Genomic DNA, 16198 nt, shown 5'->3' with positions numbered 1-16198 from the left:
GGGTTCATAGCTCCTTGAAAGTGCAGTCGCAGGTAGATTGGAGAGTGAAAAATGTTTTTGGAAATGCTTGCCTTTATTGGTCAGTGCATTCAATACAGGAGTTAGGAGGTCATGTTATAACTGTACAGGACATTGGTTTGACCCCTTTTGGAGCACTGTGTGTAGTTCTGGTTTCCCTGCTATAGGAAGGATGTTGTGAAACTTGAAAGGGCTCAGGAAAGATTTACAAGGATGTTGCCATGATTGGAGGGCTTGAGTTACAGAGAGAGGCTGAATAGGCTGGGACTATTTTCCCTCAAACGTCGGAGGATGAAGGATGACCTTATTGAGGTTTATGAAATCATGAGGGGCATGAATAAGGTGAATACACAAGGTCTTTTCACTGAGATGGAGGAGTCCAGAGCTAGAGGAAATAGGTTTAAGGTGAAAGGGGAAAGATTTAAAAAGGACCTATGGGGCAACTTTTTTATACAGATGGTGGTGCATGTATGGAATGTGCTGCCAGAGGAAGTGGTAGAGACTGGCACAATTACAACATTTAAAAAGCATCTGGATGGGTATATAAATAGAAAGGGTTTAGAGGGATATGCTGACAAATGCTGACAAATGGGCCAAGATTAATTTAGGATATCTGGTTGGCATAGGCGAGTTGGACTGAACGGTGTGTTTCCATACTGTGCTGCTTTATGACTCTGTGACTCTATATCTAGCCTATCAGAACACCAGAATGGCTGAGGGAACCCATGGGTTCTCCCCCTTCACCTAGCGTTAAAGAAACCTCAGAGTCTGAGATGGACACAGCGGATGTCGGAGTCTTGATGCTTTTATAATCTGAAGAAGAGGATGAATTTCTTTTAAGATGGCCCAGGTGCAAGAGATGGGCTACAGTCTGGTAAATGCCCTCTGTATCCGAGGCTGAGTCAGAGGAACTGAATCCAATGTCAAAACACCTCAGGAGAGGCTACAAGGAAAAAGAACGGGCCTACATCCCCAGACTCAGAGGGGGAGGGATGTAGTGATTGTAATGGGGTTAGCCGGGTGGACCTCATAGAGTATCAATTCGCTGATTTTACCAGGTTAACAGCCACATTCGGGGGTCCTGGTTGACAGATATAAGCAGAAATGTCAGAGGTTCCGTTCACCCTGAGAGCTGGCTCTAAGGAAGCCAGACCAGTGTCAAGGATTCTCTGTGTGTAAATAAAGGGTGACTTGGTGATGGGATACCAGCCTCTATAGTGTTATTTCAGGCCGCTTGCTCCCACACTGTGGAGTCCATGTCTCCTGCTTCAATTACCTTGAAGAGGGCCTGAAAACCTAAATTGTGAAATCCTGTATTTTCTTTTCTGGCTTGGTGCCATGTCCTTCAGCCTCTGGGTCAAGATGATTTCTGCATAGTCATAATTCCATTTGTCTGTAATAAAAGTAACACTGAGACATGCAATAAATTCATTTGGAGCTAAGTGGAAGAGCCAAGTACTGGGCCTCTCTCCCCTGCATCTTTCCAGTTTACTGCTGAAGTGCACTGTCTGAGTTTTCTTTTAAAAAATCTGTACAGGTTTTCCTGTCATGCAGTTGCTTACATTAGTTTTACATTAACACTTTATCCTAAGGGAATGTAAATTTGATAGTTTAGGAATCCAACATGTAATGCCTCATGCAACCCACCCATTAATACAATTGTCTCCTCCATACCAATTTAACAGATGGTTGAAAATGCCTGCAGAGATGGATGATTCTTAACTGGACCTGCCACATAAATAACACAACTACAAGCTGCGCAGAGGCTAAATAACTTACCTGCTGACTTTCCAAAGCTTTATTGCCATTTACAAGGCCACCTCTACTTGCCTCAGTGAGCACAACTTTATCATTACTCAAGACGTTCAGTATCATTTACGACAAAGCAGCTTTCCCAATTGGTCCCCATCCCCCACCTTAAATGTTTACTACCTCCATCATTGGCACTCAGTAGGTCCATGTATACTGCAGACACCGCCGGGATGAGTCCATGTGACAGGGGCTGGGAGGTTTTACACAGAGATGCTGTGAGAAGCATAATAGAGTCAGGCCTCCAGGGGTAACTGTGAGATAGGAATCAGGTAGACCGTTGATTAGTGATGGATAGATGAGTTTCTTGCAGAGTTAGAGATGGATGACTAACTGTCTAACTGACTGGGAGATAGATGGCTGGTTAAATAAGTGACTGGAGAACTGAATGGCTGGTTGAATTGAATTGAATTGAATTGAATGAAATTGAATAGAATTGAATGGAATGGAATGGAATGTCACGTGTACCGAGGCACAGCAAAAAGCTTTGTCTTGCGAGCAATACAGACAGATCACAGAGCTAAATGGCATAGATAAGTAAATAATAGGTAAACAGCAGCAAAAACAAAAACACAGGTACAAGCGAATGTTAAGAATTTGTGAGTCCATTCAGTATTCTAACAACAGTAGAGTAAAAACTGTTACGAAACCGGCTGGTGCGTGGTTCAGGCTTCTGTACTTTCTCCCCAATGGTAGAGGTTGTAGAAAAACATTGCCAGGGTGGGATGGATCTTTGAGAATGCTGGCAACGTTTCCATGACAGGGGGCCTCCCTCACCTCCATCCAAGGCCCCAAAGGAGCCTTCCACATAAATCAAAGTTTTACCTGCACATTCACCAATGTCATTTATTGTATCCGTTGCTCCCGATGCGGTCTCCTCTACATTGGCGAGACTGGACGCCTCCTAGCAGAGCGCTTTAGGGAACACCCGCACCAATCAACCACACCGCCCTGTGGCCCAATGTTTCAACTCCCCCTCCCACTCTGCTGAGGACATGATGGTCCTGGGCCTCCTTCACCGCCGCTCCCTCACCACCAGACCCCTGGAGGAAGAATGGCTCATCTTCCACTTCGAAACACTTCAACCCCAGGGCATCAATGTGGACTTCAACAATTTCCTCATTTCCCTTTCCCCACCTCACCCTAGTTCCAAACTTCCAGCTCAGCACTGTCCCCATGACTTGTCCAACCTGCCTATCTTCTTTGCACCCCCCCCTGACCTATCACCTTCACCCCCTCCCCCACTCACCTATTGTATTCTATGCTACTTTCTACCCACCCCCACCCTCCTCTAACTTATCTGTCTAACCTTCAGGCTCTCTGCCTGTATTCCTGATGAAAGGCTTTTGCCCGAAACATTGATTTTACTGCTCCTCAGATGCTGCCTGAACTGCTGTGCTCTTCCTGCACCACTAATCCAGAGAGGGCCTGGTAGATGGATTCTATAGATGGGAGGTTGGCCCTTGTGATTGTCCGGGCCGAGTTCACTGCTCTCTGTAGCATCTCCAATCTTGAATGGTACAATTGCCATACCAGGTAGTGATACATCCAGACAGAATGCTCTCGCTGGTGCACCTATAAAGGTTGGCAAGGTATTCACCGTCATGCCAAATTTCCTCAGCTGCTTGAGGAAAAAGAGATATTGTTGGGCCTTTGTAACCAGTGCATCCACATGAAGAGTCTAAGAAAGCTTGTTGAGGATGACCACTCCCAGGAACTCGACACTGTCCACTCATTCCACCTCTGTGCTGTTAACGTGTAGTGGGCGGGTGCATGAGTAACATCCTGCCGAAAGTCAATAATGAGTTCCATGGTTTTGCCAGCATTGAGAGCTAGGTTGTTCTCAGTGTACTATTTTCCCAGGTCTTCCACCCCGCATTTGTAGACTGTTTCATCGCCATGTGAGATTCGACCGACTATGGTAGTGTCATCAGCGAACTTGTAAATGGCATTAGTCTAGTATTTGGCAATGCAGTCATGGATAATTAGTGAGTACAGTAGGGGGCTGAGTACGCACCCGTGTTGAGTGTTAGTGAGGATGAAATATTGTCCCCAATCTTCACTGATAGTGGCCTGTGGGCCAGGAAACTGAGGATCCAGTTGCAGAGAGTGGGGCTTACTAAGAGATCATTAAGTTTAGTAATCAGTCTCGAGGGGATAATAGTGTTGAAGGTTGAACTGTGGTCAAGGAATAGGATTCTTATGTAGCTGTCCTTGGTGTCAAGATGTTCGAGGGAGAAGTGAAGGGCAAGTGATATGGCATCTAACGTGGATTTGTTGGTCCAATAGGCAAATTGGAGTGGGTCAAGAGTAGTGGGGAAGCTGGAGTTGATTAATGCCAATGACCAGCCTTTCAAAGCATTTCATGACCACCGACGTTAGGGCGACTGGGCGGTAATCTTTGAGACATGCTGCATAAGTCTTCTGAGGCACAGGGATGATGTTGGCCCTCTTGAAACAGGCAGGGACAGTGGCCTGCTGCAGGGAGAAGTTGAAGATGTCCAAGAAGACCTCTGCTAGTTGATCTGCGCATGCCCTGAGTGCACGGCCTGGTACCCCGTCTGGTCCCATCACTTTCCTTGGATTCACACGTAGGAAAACTGATCTGACCTCTGATGCAATGACTGTTGGGATAGGTTCGTCAGGACTTGTCGGAATAGGTGTTACCTCTCCACCGAAATTCTGCTCAAAGCGAGCATAGAAGGCATTAAGATGATCTGGGAGGGATGTGTCATTGTCTGCTACCTTGCACTGTCTCTTCTTAGAACCTGTGATGTCATTCAGTCCTTGCCGTAGTGGCCGGGTGTCTGGGTCTCTAGTTTGGATTGGTATTGGTCCTTGGCTGTCATTGGGTGCAGTGTAAGTGAGAGAGCGACTGAATGACTTTCTTGGGGCTGCTGTGTAGTTGGGTGGATTAATGTGTGAAGACCGAGTCCAGTGCATAAGTGATTGCTTGATTTATTGACTGAGGGAATGGGTGGATAGGTGACTGAGTGACTGACTGCTGGACTGGGTGGGTGAGTGACTGATTGACTGGACTGTGTTTGGGCGAATGACTGCCTGGCTAAATGAGGCCTTGGATGAGCGAGTGACTGTCTAACAGGAGGGACATGGCTGTGAGGAACTGATTGTAGAGCTGGATGCGTGGATGTGTGTATAACGAGGGAATGGTGGAGTGGGACTGGCTAATTCCATGACCAACTCTCCCCTCCTCTTTCTCCTCCTCTCCAACAAAGAAGGCTGGGCAAGGAGAAAGACAACCCGCTTCCAATCCCCACTTTTGGTAGAATTGTGCTGTGAACCATTCAGTATGTGAAAGACCAGAAGTGTTGAGATCACTGTGAGTTAGACTAGTTCTCATTCCCACTCCTTGTTTGGCAATCAGACTTGATGCCAAAGTTGTCACTCTCTAGCTTTGGTTCTTTACTGAAAAGACAAAAGGAAGTTTAGTTAGCTTTGCTGCTTGACACTTCTTAATGGATAGCTTTATTAACTACTCATTTGAAGTAATAGTTTTCTGCTTTGGATTATTTTTCAAAATTACTGGTTACTTTTGTGACAAATCTTATCTTTCTGAAAAATATTCTCCATGTGAGAGAAAAATTAAAATGTGCCCCATCCTTCAAAGCAATAAGCTGTGATCTAACTCTATCTGAGAGGTTCTTCAACCTTCATTGCTATAGAGTTGAGGAACATCTTACCTTGACTAAAATGAGCATGTTGGAAACCGCTTTTGATAGCCCAAATTCTAAGGTGATTTTGAAAAAAAATTGCATGTACATCAGTAACTGTATTAGACAATAAGTGTAGTTGTGTCACTGCTCAACTCTATCCCTTGTATGTACAGCATGACTCAGTCCTATAGTCAATCCTAACCTATATACCTTGCAGGCAAGAAAAAGGCAAATATACTTTATTGCACTGATGCTGATTCCAAATACCACTAAATTATTTTTCTTTTTTTTCCAAGGATATGGCTAGGACAAACTTAGTGCTCAATAATTCCTCAAAATTTCAGTCAAAACATGACAGTTGTGCTGAGGACTTTTTTATTTAATAAATTTCCTGAGTAATTAGTTAATTAATTACTGCATTAATTTATGGTCCTCAATTTATACCAAGTGGATTCCAAACATTCCTAAAACTGAATGAAATGTAATGCAATTTTCAGGGGGAGGTGGGCACCGCAGGGAGTGGAGTGTATGATTTCCCCCCTCCAACCCTATTTTGATTTAATCTCTGCCCTCCCCTTCACTGTTTGATCATGCAGCATTGCCCTCTGAGAAGGGCACTGCATGTCACTGGCCACTCGGGTGTTTCCTTTCTTCCTGGTGGTGGAATATCAATAAAGATTTACACATTTGTTGTTCCTCAATGTGTCTGACACCTGCACACACACGACATGGGTGCTGGGGAAAATATAGGCACTACCGCAGTCAGGTGGGAATGTGGTGGGGGGGGGCAGGGGGGAGTAGAAAAATGAAATGAAACACATTCAAGATATCTTATAATGTCCTGGTGGGAGTGGCTTCATTGACAGACTTGTTCAGGAACGAAAGCAGTCCAAAGCATGGGCAAAATTTCCTCTTTTGGATTGGTTGTCAGATTTGTTCACTTATTGGATTATTATTATGATTCTCTTATATTGATGCTCAGGGTAACACAGACCATAAATTACTTCATAATTCTCTTTCTAGGTCAGGCAGTCTTGATTAAAAAGGGACAGAAGGCAGAAAGACAAGTTACAAATACTTGATTGGAAAAGGTATCAAAGACGTCTGAGTTATAAAGTGCAGACATATGACTAGGAGCACATATATCCTGGCTTAAGAAAAGTCTTGTGCAAACAACTAGACTAATGGAATATTTCTGAGTTATGGAAACTGCTATTCCTGATATTCCAAAAGGGTCAATGATCCCAAAGTAACACATGTCAGTTGAATAGAAGCCAAATACTGCAGACACTGGGGATCCGAAATAAAACACAAAGTGCTGCAAATACCCAGCCGGTCTGCCTGCATCTGGAGAGAGAAAGACAGAGTTAATGTTTCGAGCTGAATATTATTCTTCTCCAGAGTATTTTTAACACTTTCTTTTTTATTTCTACATTTGAGTTTGGTTTGAGGAATTTTTTAAGACTCTGTAAGGAAATTACCATCAAAGGTTGGCAAACCATTTGTCAGAGTGATTCTGTAATGTTATTTCAGCGGAATTTGTTACTATTCAGACTTCCTTCCAAGACTTTCAACTTGTACTCAGGAAAAAGGCAGTTTCTGTAAGCAAACTTAATATTCCATGTAGTCTAGTTTGTGCTGTGAATAGGATAGCTTCACTAATTCCTTATTTGTGGTGGATTAAACTAGAAGATACATTGGATGATGAAATGTCATCAATTTAAAATATTAACTCTGTTTCTCCTTCCGCGGATGCTGCCTGACCTGTTGGGTACTACCAACAGTTTCTGCTTTCATTTTAAGAAATGAACAGTCATCAACTTCCCCTAAAAAGCTATGTTAACTGTTGATGTCAAGTTTATTTACGTAATAGCTAAGGTGTGGTTAGCAAGAAGCCATGGGGCAAACTACCCAGGAGAAATCAAAATAGGATGTTCCAAAATAAAATCATTTCTTCATTAATTCATTTCCTGAATTCTGGTCTCCCTCCTATCGGAAGGATATTGTGAAACTTGAAAGGGTTCAGAAATGGTCTACAAGGATGTTGCCATGGTTGGGGGTAATTTGTGCTTTTTGCTATGTAATGAGTCAGACTTTATAAAAGATCTTAAAGGAAGGGAACACTTAGGAGGCAGCAATCATAATATGGTAGAGTTCTGTCTGCAGTTTGAAAGAGAGAAGGCAAAATCGGATGTAATGGTGTTACAGTTAAATAAAGGTAATTACAGGGGCATGAGAGAGGAACTGACGAAAATCGACTGGAAGCAGAGCATAGTGGGGAAGACAGTAGAGCAACAATGACAGGAGTTTCTGGGTGTAATTGAGGACACAGTACTGCGGTTCATCCAAAAGAAGAGAAAGATTATCTGGGTGGGTGGGATTAGACAGCCATGGCTGACAAAGTAAGTCAGGAAATGTATCATAGAAAAAGGGAGAGACCATGAAGTGGCTGAGAGCACTGGGAAATCAGAAGATTGGGAAGACTACAAGAACAAACAGAGGGTAACAAAGAGAGAAATAAGGAAGGAGAGGATCAAATATGAAGGTAAGCTAGCCAGTAATATTAGAAATAATAGTAAAAGTTTCTTTCAATTCATAAGAAACAAACGAGAGGCAAAAGTAGAAATGGGCCGCTCCAAATTGATGCAGGAAGGCTAGTAATGGAAGATAAGGAAATAGCTGAAGAACATAATAAATACCTTGTGTCAGTCTTCACAGTGGAAGACATGAGTAATATCCCAACAATTAAGGAGACTCAAGGGGCAGAGTTGAGCATGGGAGCCATTACAAAAGAGAGAGTGCTAGAAAAGCTATAAGGTCTAAAAATTGATAAATCTCCTGGCCCCGATGGGCTACATCCTAGAATTCTGAGGGAGGTGGCTGAAGAAATAGAGGAGGCGTTGATTGTAATCTTTCAAAAATCACTGGAGTCAGGGCAAGTCCCAGATGATTCGAAAATTGCTGTTGTAACCCCCTTGTTCAAGAAAGGATCAGCATAAAAGATGGAAAATTATAGGCCGATTAGCCTAGCCTCGGTGATAGAGTCATAGGGTCATAGAGATGTACAGCATGGAAACAGACCCTTTGGTCCAACCTGTCCATGCTGACCAGATATCCCAACCCAATCTAGTCCCACCTGCCAGCATCCAACCCATATCCCTCCAAACCCTTCCTATTCATATACCCGTCCAAATGCCTCTTAAATGTTGCAATTGTACCAGACTCCACCACTTCCTCTGGCAGCTCATTCCATACCCGTACCATCCTCTGTTGCCCCTTAGGTCTCTTTTATATCTTTCCCCTCTCACCCTAAACCTATGCCCTCTAGTTCTGGACTTCCCGACCCCAGGGAAAAGACTTTGCCTATTTACCCTAATCACGCCCCTCATAATGTTTGCAGGTAAAATTCTAGAATCCATTGTTAAGGATGAGATTTCCAAATTCTTGGAAGCGTAGGGTCAGATTAGAACAAGTCAGCATGGATTTAGTAAGGGGAGGTCGTGCCTGACAAACCTGAAGAGGTAACAAGTATGTTAGACCAGGGAAACCCAGAGGATGCTATCTATCTAGACTTCCAAAAGGCCTTTGATAAGGTGCCTTATGGGAGGCTGCTGAGTAAAGTGTTAGAGGTGAGCTACTGGCATGGATTGAGGATTGGCACTTTGATAGAAGGCAGAGAGTTGGGATAAAAGGTTCTTTGTTGGAATGGCAGCTAGTGACAAGTGGTGTCCCGCAGGGTTCAGTGTTGGAGCCGCGGCTGTTCACTTTATATATTAATGATCGGGATGAACGGACTGGGGGCATTCTGACAAAGTTCGCAGATGATACGAAATTAGGTGGACAGGCAGGTAGTTCTGAGGAGGTATGGAGGCTGCAGAAATATTTAGACAGTTTAGGAGAGTGGTCCAAGAAATGGTTGATGAAATGCAATGTTAGCAAATGTGAGGTCTTGCACTTTGGAAAAAAAGGAATACAGGGATGGACTACTTTCTAAACAGTGAGAAAATTCATGAAGCCAAAGTTCAAAGGGATCTGGGAGTGCTAATCCAGGATTCTCTAAAGGTTGACTTGCAGGTCGGGTCCGTGGTTAAGAAAGCAAATGTAATGTTGTCGTTTATCTCAAGAGGGTTGGAATATAAAAGCAGCGATGTGCTACTGAGACTTTATAAAGCTCTGGTTAGGCCCCATTTAGAATACTGTGTCCAGTTTTGGGCCTCACAACTGAGGGAGGGCATACTGGCACTGGAGCGTGTCCAGCGGAGATTCATACGGATGATCCCTGAAATGGTAGGCCTAACATACGATGAACGGCTGAGGATCCTAGGATTGTATTCATTAGAGTTTAGAAGCTTGAGGGGAGATCTAATTGATACTTACAAAATAATGCATGGCTTAGAAAGGGTGGACGCTGTTCTGTCAGGTGGGGATAGTAGGACCTGGGGGCATAGCCTTAGACTTAGAGATGGTCAATTTAAAACGGAAATGAAGGAGACATTTCTTCAGTCTGAGAGTGGTGGGCCAGTGGAATTCATTGCCATGGAGCGTAGTGGAGGGTGGGCCGTTAAATGTCTTCAAGGCAGAGATTGATAAATTCTTAATCTCGCAAGGAATTAAGGGATACGGGAGAATGCAGGTAAGTGGCTTTGAAATGCCTATCAGCCATGATTGAATGGTGGAGTGGACTCGATAAGCCAAATGACCTTACTTCCAATGACCTTACTCCAATGTCTTATGGTCTAATGTGAGATACAGGGAGAGGTTGACTAGGCTGGGGCTGTTTTCCCTCGAGCTTGGAGGATGCGGGGTGACCTTACAGAGATTTATAAAATCATGTGAGGCACGATAAGATAAATGACAAAATCTTTTCTCTCCAGTTTGGGGAGTCCAGAACTGGAGGGCAGGGGTTTAGGGTGAGAGGGGAAAAATTTAAAAGGGGCCTAACGGGCAACTTTTTCACACATAGGGTGATGCGTGTATGTAATGAGTTGCCAGAGTAAGTGGTGGAGGCTGGTACAATTACAACATTTGAAAGGCATCTGGATCGGTACATGAATAGGAAGAGTTTATAGCGATATGGGTCAAGTACTGGCAAATGGGACAAGATTAGGTTAGGATATCTGCTAGGCATGGACAACTTGGACTGAAGGGTCTGTTTTGGTGCTGTACTCTATAATTCTATGCCCTGGAATTGATTGTTGTTGAGATTTACATTCAGTTGTCAACATCAGACCTGCCTCATCACTTTTCTGCTGTAAAAGAACAGCTTATCAGTGGCATGCTGGCTCAGTGGTTAGCACAACCTCGGGCGACTGGCTGTGTGGAAGTTGCACATTCCCCCCGTGTCTGCATAGGTTTCCTCCAGGTGCTCCAGTTTCCTCCCACAGTCCAAATATGTACAAGTCAGGTGAATTGGCCATGGTAAATTGTCCATAGTGTTAGGTGCATTAGTCCGAGGGAAATGGATCTGGATGGGTTGCTCTTGGGATGGTCGGTGTGGACTTGTTGGGCCAAATGGCCTGTTTCCACACTGTCGAGAATCTAAGGTAATCTCCTGCAGTTGGATGTAGTTATCTGCATTCACTTTCATTGTGTATGATCCTAATGACAATTCCTCTCTCCAAACCTCAAGTTGCCAAACGTTCTGACTTTTATTGAGTGTGTTAATTGCTTACATGCTGATCAGCTCTCCAACTCTCAGTATAGGCAACAATGTGGCAATTTTCAGTCAGTTCACTGCTAGTCTGTCTGGCTTATGATCCACCACACAAACATGTTAGATATTCATCTCCAGGAAGTCATGAAGATAGACCAGGATAGTTGAGACCAACTCAACTTGAGGGGGGATTACTGCATTAGCATATGTTGGAGCCCATGACATCTGCAGGAAAAATATACTCCTCAAAGAATACCACCAGCCAACAGTTCATTAGGTGCCCCCTTCACATAGGCCTTTAAAATTAACCCATGCAACTGTCTGAAATCCCATAGTTCTCATGGGAACACATTCCACATCCTGCAAACTCACAATAGCCTCACTATTGTGCACCCCCAAGTAGATTGCAAACATTACTACACTTAATCTGATTACTGACCCAGGTGGTGAAGCCACTGATTTCAAATTTCCCTCATTTATTTGAGGAGAGGCCAGGGGAAGATGTGGCCATTTGCTCCACAAGTGGATCAGAAACAGAAATTGCTGGAGAAACACAGCAGGACTGGCAGCATCTGTGGCGGGAAAACAGAGTTAATGGCTTTTGTCCAGTGACTCTTCATCAGAACTGATTGTAGCTAAGAAAAGGTGGTATATATGCTGAAGATAAGGGGTGGAATGGGAAAAGCGTCAGAGTATAGGTGAAGGTGGAGCCCAGAGAGAGAGAACAACAGTTAAGTAAACAAAGGGATGGATGACAGTAATGGAAATGTGTTGCTGGAAAAGCGCAGCAGGTCAGGCAGCATCTAGGGAACAGGAGAATCGACGTTTCGGGCATTAGCCCTTCTTCAGGAAGGATGGATGACAGTAAGCCAGGGAGAAAGAAAAGCAGATAATGGGGACCACAGGTTGGTGAAAATGGTTTGGCTGTGCTAAAAGCAGTCCACACGATGACTGGGCCTGGGCTGTAGGGATTTGTGAAGTACATAGAGGAAGGTGTTCATGTTCTAAAATTATTGAACTCGATATTGAGTCCTGGAGGCTGCAGAGTTCCTGAGCAGAAAATGAGATGCTGTTCTTCCAACTTGTACTGAGCTTCACTAGAGCACTGCAGCAAGCCTGAAACAGAGATGTTGACCAGGGACCAGGGTGGGGTGTTAAAGTAGCAGGCAACTGGAACTCTGAGTCATTTTTTGCGGGCAAAATGTAGGTGCTCTACAAAGCAGTTGTCTGATCTGCATTTCATCTCCCTAAGGTAGAGAAGACCACATTATAAGCAACAAATACAGTAAACCAGGTTGAGTGAAGTACATGTAAATCACTGCTTCACCTGGAATGTGTGTCTGGGGCCTTTGATTGTGAGGAGGGAGAAAATAAATTGGCAGGTGTTACACCTTCTGCGATTGCAAGGGAAGGTACTATGGCGGTGTGAGGGGGCACTGGCAGAGGAGGAGGGGTGGACCAGGGTGTCCCGGAGGGAACAGTACCAATAGTAAGCTGATAAGGGAGGGGCAGGGAATATATATCTGGTGCTGGCATACTGTTGGAGGTGGCAGAAATAGCTAATGATCCTTTGGATGATGTGGATGCTGGTGGGGTGGTAAGTGAGGACTAGGGGGACCTTATCACCGTTGCAGGAGAGAAGTGAAGATGTGATGGCAAAAGTTTGAGAGACTTTTGGATATGGCTAAGGACATTCTCAACTGTGGTGGTGGGAAATCCTTGGTTGAGAAAGAAGGTGGACATTTTTAAGGCCCCTTTGTGGCTGATGGCATTAGCAGAACAGATGTGATAGAGATGGAAAAACTGGGAGAATGGAATGGAATCTTTACAGGAAGCAGGGTGTGAGGATGTATAGCTCAGGTAACTGTGAAAGTCGGTGGGTTTATAATAGATATCGGTGGCCAACCTCTCCTCAGAAATGGAAACAGAGATGTTGAGGACGGGAGGTGAGGAGTTGGCGATGGTCCAGGTGAAGTTGAGACTAGGGTGGAAATTGGAAATGAAATTAATAACTTTTCCAATTCTGAATGGGAGAGGGAAGCAGCACTGATGATGTCATTGACGTACCAAAGAAAGTTATGGGTGGAGGCCAGAGTAGGACTGGAACAAGGAATATTTCACACACCCCACAAAGAGACAGGCATAACTGGGGCCCATGTGGGAACTCATTTCTACACCTTTGACCTGAAGAAAGTGAGAGGAGTCAAAGGAGAAGTTGTTCAGAGTGAGGATGAGTTCGGCCAGGCAGAGGAGGGTGGGGGGATGGGGGCAGTTCAGGCCTTTTTTTCCAGGAAGAAGCAGAGAGCCCTGAGATCATCCTGACGGGGGATGGACGTGTAAAGGGACTGCAGGACCATGGTGAAGAGGAGGCAACTGATGCCTGCAAATAGTTTAAATTGTGACTGTGAGGATTTGTGAACATAGTACTGACTAGTAACCACACTAGTAACAGCCTGCCATCCTAATCCATTTATTTCTGCTCTCTGATGCTGGCTATTAACCAATGATCAATCTACACATCCCCATTTTTTTCCATATGTTCAGTTATCAAATCTTTAATAGTAGGTTCTAATATTTTCCCTGCTATGGACATCAAAATAAATAGGTTTGTAGTTCTCCATACTCCATCTTCCCCTCTTCACAGAAAAAGACACAAATTACTTCCCAGAAATTATAAGGAAGCAAAGGATTATGGGGAAGAAGGAATTGAAGGAGATTAGTATTAGTAAAAAAAAAAGTGCTGGAGGATGAAAGCTGATAAATCCCCTGAGATTGATAATATAAATCTCAGGATACTAAAGGAGAGGTCTAAGGATGTCTCAGTTATCTCGGTACAAAATTCAGTAGAATTTGGAACAGTCCTGGTAGATTGGTGGTTGGGAAAAGTAACACCACTGTTTGCAGGAGTTCCAAGATTTTGACTCAATCTTGGAACTCTTGGATACTGAAGGTAGAGAGAAGTATTTCCAAGTCAGAATGTTGAGTGGCTTAGAGGGGAACTTTCAGGTGGTAATTCAAAGTTTGGGAGAAGATTTGTAGCTCGGGTGCTCGTTGTTGTGGTTCTGTTCGCCGAGCTGGGAATTTGTCTTGCAAACGTTTCGTCCCCTATCTAGGTGACATCCTCAGTGCTTTGGGAGCCTCCTGTGAAGCCAGGTGGTAGTATTCCCATGTATCGATTGCCCTTGTCCTTTTGAATAATTTTGGTCATAGGTTTGGAAGGTGCTATATGATGAGGCTTGGTGAACTTCTGCAGCATATCTTGTCAATGGAAGCAATGGATGCTTGTGGATGTGGTGCCAATCAAGTGGGCTGCTTTGTTCTGGGGGTAGTGTCTAGCTTCTTGAGTGTTGTTGAAGCTTCACCCATGCAGGAAAATGGAAAATATTCTGACATATTCCTGACATGGGTCTTGTAGCTCATTCACAGGGTTGAGGAAGCCTGGAGGTGAGTTATGTACCACAGGATTCCTGGCCACTGATCAGTTCCAGCAATCACAGTACTTATATGGCAATGCTAGTTGTCTTTCTGGCCAATGGTAATACCCAGGTTGTTGATAGTGGGTGGTTCAGTATTGGGTGGTCCCATTGAATGTTAAGGGGTGGTGGTTAAAGCTTTTGTTATTGGAGATGGCCATTGCCTGTCACTTGTATGGCACAAATGTCATTTGCCACTTGTCAGACCAGCTTGGTTATGTTAAGATCTTGCTGCACTTGGAGATGGATTGTTTCAGTTCCTGAGGAGTTGTGAAAGGTGTTGAACATTGTACAATCCTCAGAAAACATCCCATTTCTGACCTTATGATGGAGGGAAGATCATTGATGAAGCAACTGATGATAGTGGAGCCTCGGACACCACCCTGAGAAACTCTTGAAGAGGTCTGATAGATATGACTCCAATCAGTGGATAATTTTCCCCATCATTCCCATTGACTCTAATTTTCTTATCTGGTCCACAATTTCCACCTCCTGAATCCTTGACTTGTCATGACTCACTGGGTAGCATGCTGGAAGTCAAACTCCATCATTCCCAAAGTTGTCAAAAAAGTTTCAAAACTCTATCAAGGTGCACTAAATAAGAATTTATCTTTTGGATGTACCAAGGTTAACAGAAAACAGGGGTTTTCTGCATCTACCAAGAACTATTGTTTATCACAAATAAATAGTTTGTGACCACAGATAAACAGTTATGAATTGTCGATATGCAACATGACTAGTTTAAACTGCAAACCCCTTCAAAATATTTCTACACATACGGACAGACAAAAAAAATTTGAGATATCGGTGGAACGATAAAAAGTTTGGGGAAACAGTTCATTGTCACCAGTCCAATGATCTGAGATAATTCTTTTGCTTGCCATAATTTTCAGTTTTTCAACCTCTTTTCAGTTTCCTTTTCAGTTCTTTGCAAGAGGCAGGCAATTGGTACATTAATTGTCAAGTCATTTAGTTACTGGATAAAGGCCACAGCTTACAGCAACTGGTGATGGAAAACAAACTGGCTTTCTCCAGCCTTCAGGCATTTTATTGGAGAGAAAGTTACACCATCTGCCCCTTGCAACTGTTCAAAGTCTTCAGCCAGTATTGCTCACACCCACAAGCTGTTCAGCTACTCAGAAGCCAGTCAGGGAGTTGTTGTAATGCTGATTACCTTTGGCATCTACAACTGGCCACAACTTCTCAAAACAATCTGTAACCTGTTATTGGATGAATCTCACTTTGTACACAGCCTCTGGTGCTGGCCAAGTTAAAGCTCCCCTACAACATGTGGGTGGCACGGTGGCACAGTGGTTAGCACTGCTGCCTCACAGCACCAGAGACCCGGGTTCAATTCCCGCCTCTAGGTGACTGACTGTGTGGAGTTTGCACGTTCTCCCCGTGTCTGGGTGCTCTGGCTCCCTCCCACAGTCCAAAGATGTGCAGGTCAGGTGAATTGGCCATGCTAAATTGCCTGTAGTGTTAGGTAAGGGGTAAATGTAGGGGTATGGGTGGGTTACGCTTCGGCGGGTCGGTGTGGACTTGTTGGGCCGAAGAGCCTGTTTCCACAC

Source organism: Chiloscyllium plagiosum, unplaced genomic scaffold, assembly GCF_037043375.1.
Source record: "Chiloscyllium plagiosum isolate Xiang-an unplaced genomic scaffold, Cpla_swu_hap1 HiC_scaffold_31, whole genome shotgun sequence".
NCBI classification, from domain to species: Eukaryota; Metazoa; Chordata; class Chondrichthyes; order Orectolobiformes; family Hemiscylliidae; genus Chiloscyllium; species Chiloscyllium plagiosum.
Note: the sequence above shows the minus strand (reverse complement) of the source record.